Raw genomic sequence first — 7644 nt, forward strand, 5'->3', positions numbered from 1 at the left:
AGGGATTTGACCTTATGCCATTGTGGGAACTGGTTAAAATGTCTACATATGCCTGTTGCTTTTGTGTCTGGAGTGGTCTTGAAGTAAGGAGAGCAGGTAGTCAGGGAGGAAAGATAGACATGAAGTGGAGAAGAGCAAGGACAAAGTGAAACCTTCACCCATCTCTCATGGCCTTCAAGTGACCACATGAGAAGCTGCTGCCCTTCATTATTGAGCTAAATCTACACTTGGCCCAGGATTCTGAGAAGCTAACAGAGACAATCCTAGACATCTAATTTGTCCTGTAAGTCAGACTAAATTAAAATCGTCCTATAAAAGGTAACAGTCTATCTTTTGTTTATATAGGAATATTTGAAATAATTTTCATAAGTCCTAAAATTACAAGCTGAAATTAAATTTAAGATGCTCATTCCAAATATGAATCATCCATTTTTTTCTGAATAATTAGTAGTAAAAACACAGAAAAATAAAGCTTCTAAACTCTCTTAAGTGTAATTTATATTATGCTAGCTTTGTTTATACTGATTTTTTTGTTTTATCCATTATAGTTAATTTAATTTTAACAGATTTATTTGTACATGCAAACTCTGTAGGAGATGGGCATATGAAGAAGATTCTGTACCAAAAATCATTTAATGTAGAAGAGAAAATGCACATTTTCAAAAACTCAGAATGTGACAAATTTCATACAATAATATTGTAAGGGAAGTTTTAGGATAACGTGAAGGAATGAGAAATTACATCTATGAGTGGAGATTCAGGACTATGTTAACAAAATGACATTCTAGCTATATCCTAAAGCTTGAATTGTGTTCCTACTAAAGTCGAGGAATAGAAAGAGACCTTTCAAGGCAGGGAAAAAATAGTATAAGCAATGGTGTTGTTTTTTTTTAAAAAAAAAAGCATAGAGTGGCTCTGATAATACGAGAGTATTCCAGATTGACTGGAATGTGAGTAGAATTTAGGTGAGAAGAAAGGTAGGTTGAGGGAATAGATTAGGGAACTGTTATTGCTGGGCTGAGAGTTGGCTCTTTATTTAGTGATCCATAAAGAGGCATTGGGAGAATGACATGCTCAAAGCAGTGCCCCAAGAAGATAGATTTCTTTGGCAGTTTTATGTAGAGAGGGAGGACCACAATGAATTAGAAAGAGTTCCAGATGGAATTAGAGGACGTGGCCAAATATAACCTGTGTCTAATTTGGGGCAAGTCATTTCCTCCACAGGACCTGTTTTCTTCTATGAAGCATCAAGAAGGGGGTCATTGTTGTCCCTAATTTCCCCTTTGGCCCTAAAAAGGAAAGAAAGACCAATAGTAAGAGGCTTTACAAAAATGAAACTTTAAAATAAGTGACTTTTACAAGTGGTTTGCTTTATTATAGAGAAATTAAAGATGTGATTAAAAGAAAACTTTCCTTTTTGATATTCTGTAATCACATGGGATGTCTTTTATCAAAGAGCAGTCCCAGTGAGTTAATGCTAGCTCCATAAAGTTGGCAAGCAGTTTTAATAGCAACAATGCCTCCTTTTATCTATATGCATTCTTAAAGAATTATTAAGTCCTTTCTGGAGTTACAAAAAAGTCAAAATAGTAGGTAAGAAGGCAGATCTGGGAAAGAGAACCTGAGACAGTTCCTCATTCTCCAGGGGAACAGCACAAAAGCTGTGACTGTCTCCTGTCCCTCTCCAGAGCCGAATGGAAAGGCAGTGATAAAGCAGCAGACGTAAAGGGGCCCACAAGGGTAAGGATGAGTCCCAGTATGTGGACCAATCACCAGAAACACTGTGACATGATAACATTCATCTCAGAAGATGCCAGAATGAGAAGTATCAGCAACCTGAGGTTACGAATGAGCTGTAGAGAGCTCAGAGGTGATTAACACCAGCCAGAGGGAGACTCTAGAGCAGGCACTTCCTTCCCAATTCTGTGGTGCTCTTTCTGCTGCCTAGAAACTAAAGTCACCTTGAAAAAGGTGGGAAATGTTGAACACTAAAATTGGCAGAGATTACCATGAGATACTGAGAAAACCCTGAATGATTTGCATTTACTCAGAACTGGTGAATAAGCAATTAAGTTATGTTACAGAAAACTAAAGAAAGTCTAACATATGTACCTGAGTGTGTGGCCTATGAGAATCAGACTGAGTTAATTGAAGAGTAAAATGAAAGATGAAGTATTTAGACTAAAAGTATAGACCATTCTTTCAAGAATTTTAGTTATGTAAAAGAAAATATAGAATGGTAGCTACAGGTTTTGTTTTGAGATGTGAGAGATTTAAGCATGTGTATGTATGTAAAAATCTTGACAAAAATGATCATATGCTAAGCTATAAGACAAGTCTCAATAAATTTTAAAAGATTAAAATCAAAATATGTTCCTTGGCCACAGTGAAAATAAATTGGAAATTAACAATAAAATATCTAAGAAAACTTCATATGCTTAGAAATTAATCAACACACTTGAATAATCCATGGCACGAAGAAGAAATTACAAAAGAAATGTGAAAATACTGCATACCGAATGATAATAAAAATATATCCAAATTTGTTGAGTGCAGCTAAGGCAATGCTTACATTCCTCCTTAAATTGTTTTATTGGAACATATAAAAGATCTAAAATCAATGATACAAAAATTTCACTTAAAAAGCTGGAGATAGAAGAGCAAAGTAAGTCCAAAAGAAGTTGAAGGAAAGAAATAATAAATACAGGAGCAGAAATCAATGGAATGGAAGATAAACAATAAAGAAAAAGTCAAAACTTTGTTCTTTGAAAAGATCAACAAAATTGATGTCTTTTGCTAGACTGTCAAAAAAAAAAAAAGAGCACAAATTACCATTATCAAGAACGAAAGATCCTATAAATACAAAAAAAAAATGATAGGAGAATATTATGAATAACTGTATGCCCCAAAAGCTGACAACTTAGATAAAATAGACAAATTGCTTGAAAAATACAGCTTACCAAAACAGATACAAAATGAAACACAAAATCTAAATAATCCTTTATTTATTGAAAAAATTGAATTTATTGTATAAAAAAAATAACTTTCTCATTAAGGAAATTTTAGTCCCAAGTGGTTTTACTATTAAAATCATTCAGCATTTAAGGGAAAATATTTCCAATTTTACCTAAAATCATTTGGAAAATAAAGGAGGAAGAATGCATTTCAGCTTCTTTTATGAGACTAGCAAGTCCAAATCCAGCATTACATAAAATGGAAAATATACATGAAAAAGTAAGTTTTAGCCAAGGAATGTAATGTTTGTTTAACATTCCAAAATCAATCGATGTAATTCATAATGTTAATAAAATAAAGGAGATAAGCCACATGATCATTTCAAGAGATGTAGAAAAAGTATTTGATAAAATTCAACACTTGTATGATTTTTTTTAAACTTTCAGAAAACTAGAAAATGAAGATAACTATCAAAAACTAATAAAGATGACATATCAAATGCTTTCCTTCAAAGATGGAGAATGAGGTGAAGATGTTGACCCTCATAGTGAACAAGCAGCCATGGAAGAAAGCCAGTTTTGAAAGACTGAACATTTGTTTAGACTCTTATTCATCCAAGAGAAATTATTTAAACTAGCTTTGAAAGGGACTTAAACTCTGAAAAGCTTGAATATTGAAAGAGAGAGCAGGTATTCTTAACACTGAAATATTGTTCAGTATTGAGCAATGTTTCCCTACTAGCCATCAGGATAGACTCTCCTAAGAACTACAGCATCTGCATAGAAAGCAGTCGTTATGTGAATAAATTTATAAGAAAGACTAAAAAGTATGCTTATTGTTACAAGTCATCTCCGGGTGGTGGCATTATGAATAGTTTCTATTATCTCTTCAGGCTTATCTGAATGTTGTTAATTTTTTACAATAAAGAATCATTATTATTTTAATAATCAGAAAGTATGCAGTGATATCTTATTACCTGAAAGATGATATTTACATTTCTGAGCCTGGCGGAAAAAATCATCTTCTGATGCTGCTCTACATTCTCACCTTTCTCTCCCACCCCTGAATCCCAACACCAAGTGACTCCCGGGGCCCCACAGGCCAATCTTGCTCAGGGTTTTGAAAAATTCTAGCAAGATATGCACACTTAATCTTAAATGGAGAGGCAAACCCCTATAGCAAAGGACAGGTCGAAATTCATACAACATTTGTTTTACCTACAAAATATCTCTACGTAAAAAGGGTATCATTGGTCACTTTAAAAGGTTTACTTGATTAGCTAATATTTGAAATAATAAAATTATAGCATAATAAAAATAAACTTTTAGCAACTTCTTAAAGCTGCACAGTTTATAGTAGACATTTAGCACATGTCGGCTACCAAGTACCTGAAATGGGGCTAGTGAAACTGAGAAACTGAACTTTCAATTTTATTTAATTTTAATTAGTTTAAAATTTGAAACTTAATTCGGTTATTGAAAACATTTTAAGTATATTTGTGAATCTACTCTTTCTACTGTAAATTTTATGGCATCTGAACACCAATCAAATATTTCCAATGAAAATTTAGTATCCAGAGGGAGATGGTAAGTATAGAATACCTACAAAATTCAAACATTTAGTAAGAAACAATTGTAACGTATTTTATTACTTTTTTATATTGATTTCCTATTGAAGTGATAATATTTTACATACATTGCATTAAATAAAATACAATATTATAATCAAGTTTACCTGGGTTTTTTTTTTTTACTTTTTTAATATAGCTACTAGAAAATTTTAATTATATATTTGGCTCACATACTTCTATTGGAAAGTGCCACCTTCGAGCTTGATGTAAAAGAGTGAGACTTAAAATAATTTTATGTGCCATACTGAATTTTTTTCTACTTTTGACTATGGGTTACTATGGGTCTACTTAAAATCCTTCCAAATCACAACTAGAAATAATATTATTCTTTTTCTGGAAGGTTATCTTTCATAAATACTAAAGCTCCAAACCAACTAACCAGGTATGTGTAATGTGTGAGGAGATTAAATACCTATAATGAGTATATGCTTATGAGGGGTATCGTTATGTTACTGCGTTGTTGCTACTACATCTCTTTAAACCTAGAAAGTTCTGTTTTTCTTTCAGAAAGACGAGTGGAAAGTGGCACCAGACATTGGGTACTTTTGTATGAAAGTTAACAGTACTTTTATTTTCTATTTGCCATTATGACTTGATCCACTTCGTCTCGGCTTTTTGGCAAAGAATTGAAGACTTAAAATTTCCCAGAGGTCCCTTCTCTTAACTTTTAACAAAGCCCTAGCAAGTGTTTCTGTCCCTTATTCACAGCAATGGCTTTTGCCTTTCAATGAAAAAGTAAAACCGGGAATAGTTTCCAGAGCATTCAGAACTTTTTCCATTGAAATGCAAACACTCCCCTGGCGCCTCTGAAAATTCTGAGAAATAGTTGGGTTTTGGCAATGTTTCCAGAAAAACTGGCATCCTTTTCCTGTTCATGGCTGGTTTAAACTCTTCTGTTTCCAAGTATGTTCAAGTAAAGTCAGCAGTCGACTGTCTCTTGCAGGGCAAACTCTCAACTTGAATGCTGAACAAAAGAGTAACTTTTTCATTACAAATTTAGGATTGTGACCAATAAACCTTATCACATCTCCTCTCCAAATGCAATTTAGCTTCCTCACATACACCCTTCTTAACTCTGTCCATCAACTACCACAGCCCTCTAGGCAGCTTTGGCAATGATTAGGTACATACCCAAACAAAGATCATTTGTATGTTGTAAAGATGATGACAGGCATTGTCTTGAATTCTCTAGTGCAGCCATCCTAACTGGTCTAAAATTGTCCATCCACAATTTTTCTTATGTCACGTAGTCTATTCCAAAGTAGCAGTGTAACATGAAGCTACTGATCTTTTCTATCTTCATTTTCTCAACAGAATAAGTAGTCTGAATGGGTAAACCAAGAAAGTAATTACCAAGTGTTCAATTAACACATCACGAGATTCCGATCTTAGAATCAACTCAGATATATCCTCTTTATTTATTATCTATAATATACAATCTGGCCACTCTTATGCCATCATATAATAATAATTTGAAAGATAATGCATTATTCACTTTTCACGTGTATTTATCTCGTTTCATGAGAAAGAATTGTGTCTGGTTTTTATTTGGTGGCTCATCGGTTAAGCTCAGTCGATACTTATTTAATGACCGTGGCTTAAGAAAAAACTTACCTAACAGCTCCTAGCATGTTGGAGGAGCAAAAAGGAAAACACTACTCAGGTAGAAGATAAGCTCTCATCTGAGGTGGAACTAAAAGTGGCTAATGCATGTGGAAGCAGAACAAGAAAAAACTAAGAAGGGATGAGCTATTAGATGCTTTGCAACCTTTTAATTAGTAAATCATCTTCAATCTCCATACTCACCAAGTATCAGACACTTAAAAAATCATAATAAACCCACATTTTAATTTTTATGAAAAGTTCTGGTATAAAATATAGTTAAAACACTGCTCCTAAGGAACAAAAAGAACAAACTAATCAAAAACAGACTCACAAATATAGTGACGGATAGAGGGGAGGAGGGTTGGGAGAATGGGGTGAAGGGTTAAAGAAGTACAAATTAGTAGCTGATAGTTGGGCACAGGGAGCATGGCAGAGGGAATGCAGTTAGCATTAGTATGATCGCTAAGTGGAGCGCTAGGGGAAGGAGGGAGCCATTGGGGGGATCATTTTATGAACATTATACATGCCTAACCATCATACTGTACACCTGAAACTAATTTAAATAAATAAATTTATTTAAATAAAAAACAGCTCCTACATTTCTCAATAAACCTCTCTGGGGCTCTGTTTCATGTTCTAAAAAGTTAAGGAATCAGACTGGACAATATCTGAAGTCCAATGATTCTATAAATCTGAGGCATGGACCTTTACTTACTACAGTCCTACATAAAGCTTTGCAAGCCTGTGGCCCACAATAAAATTTAAAAACCAGTACTAACTTTTAACAACAAAAGGTAATAATAATTTCCTTGAAAATGCCACCATTTTAAAAACCAAATGGCAGAAAGGATTGAAATACAAAACAACTTTAGCCATTAGTCTATCACTACGATTCGCACTAGACACTATGAGGGCTTAGGCATAGCTCCAGGCATGTAGAATATGTTCAAGAAATTTTTCTTGAGATTTGTGTAAATATATCCTGGAGCTCTTTCTAGAACCAAAGTAGCAGTTCTGCAGAAGCGCCGGCCAGTCAGCATATCTGGATATTATTTGAACAAGGAGAAAGTGGCATCACCTACAGGAGCCCCGTTGACTTTGCCCTGTGGTCAGGGAAGGCGCTCCTCCTGGACTTCCCTAACCACCCACCTCTCCATTCTCCTCCATCACTGGCCAAGAAATATTTTTCTGAGCATCATTCATACATTTTTGTAGGCTCTGGGATATGGCTTTATTGGGTTTCAAACTTGAGGCTGTAACAAAGGCTCTAGTATTAACAGCAAAGTTTCAAATATGGATTGTAAATGGTAATAAATATAAGAATCCAAAATAATTGAAAACTATCATTTGCAAGGTGAAACTTGTTTGGAAACCAGCCACATAGAACGGTGGACTTCTCTTTAATTTCTCACACACACACACACACACACACACACACACACTCACACACACAC

This window comes from Pteropus alecto, unplaced genomic scaffold (assembly GCF_000325575.1).
Source record: "Pteropus alecto unplaced genomic scaffold, ASM32557v1 scaffold146, whole genome shotgun sequence".
Classification (NCBI taxonomy): Eukaryota; Metazoa; Chordata; class Mammalia; order Chiroptera; family Pteropodidae; genus Pteropus; species Pteropus alecto.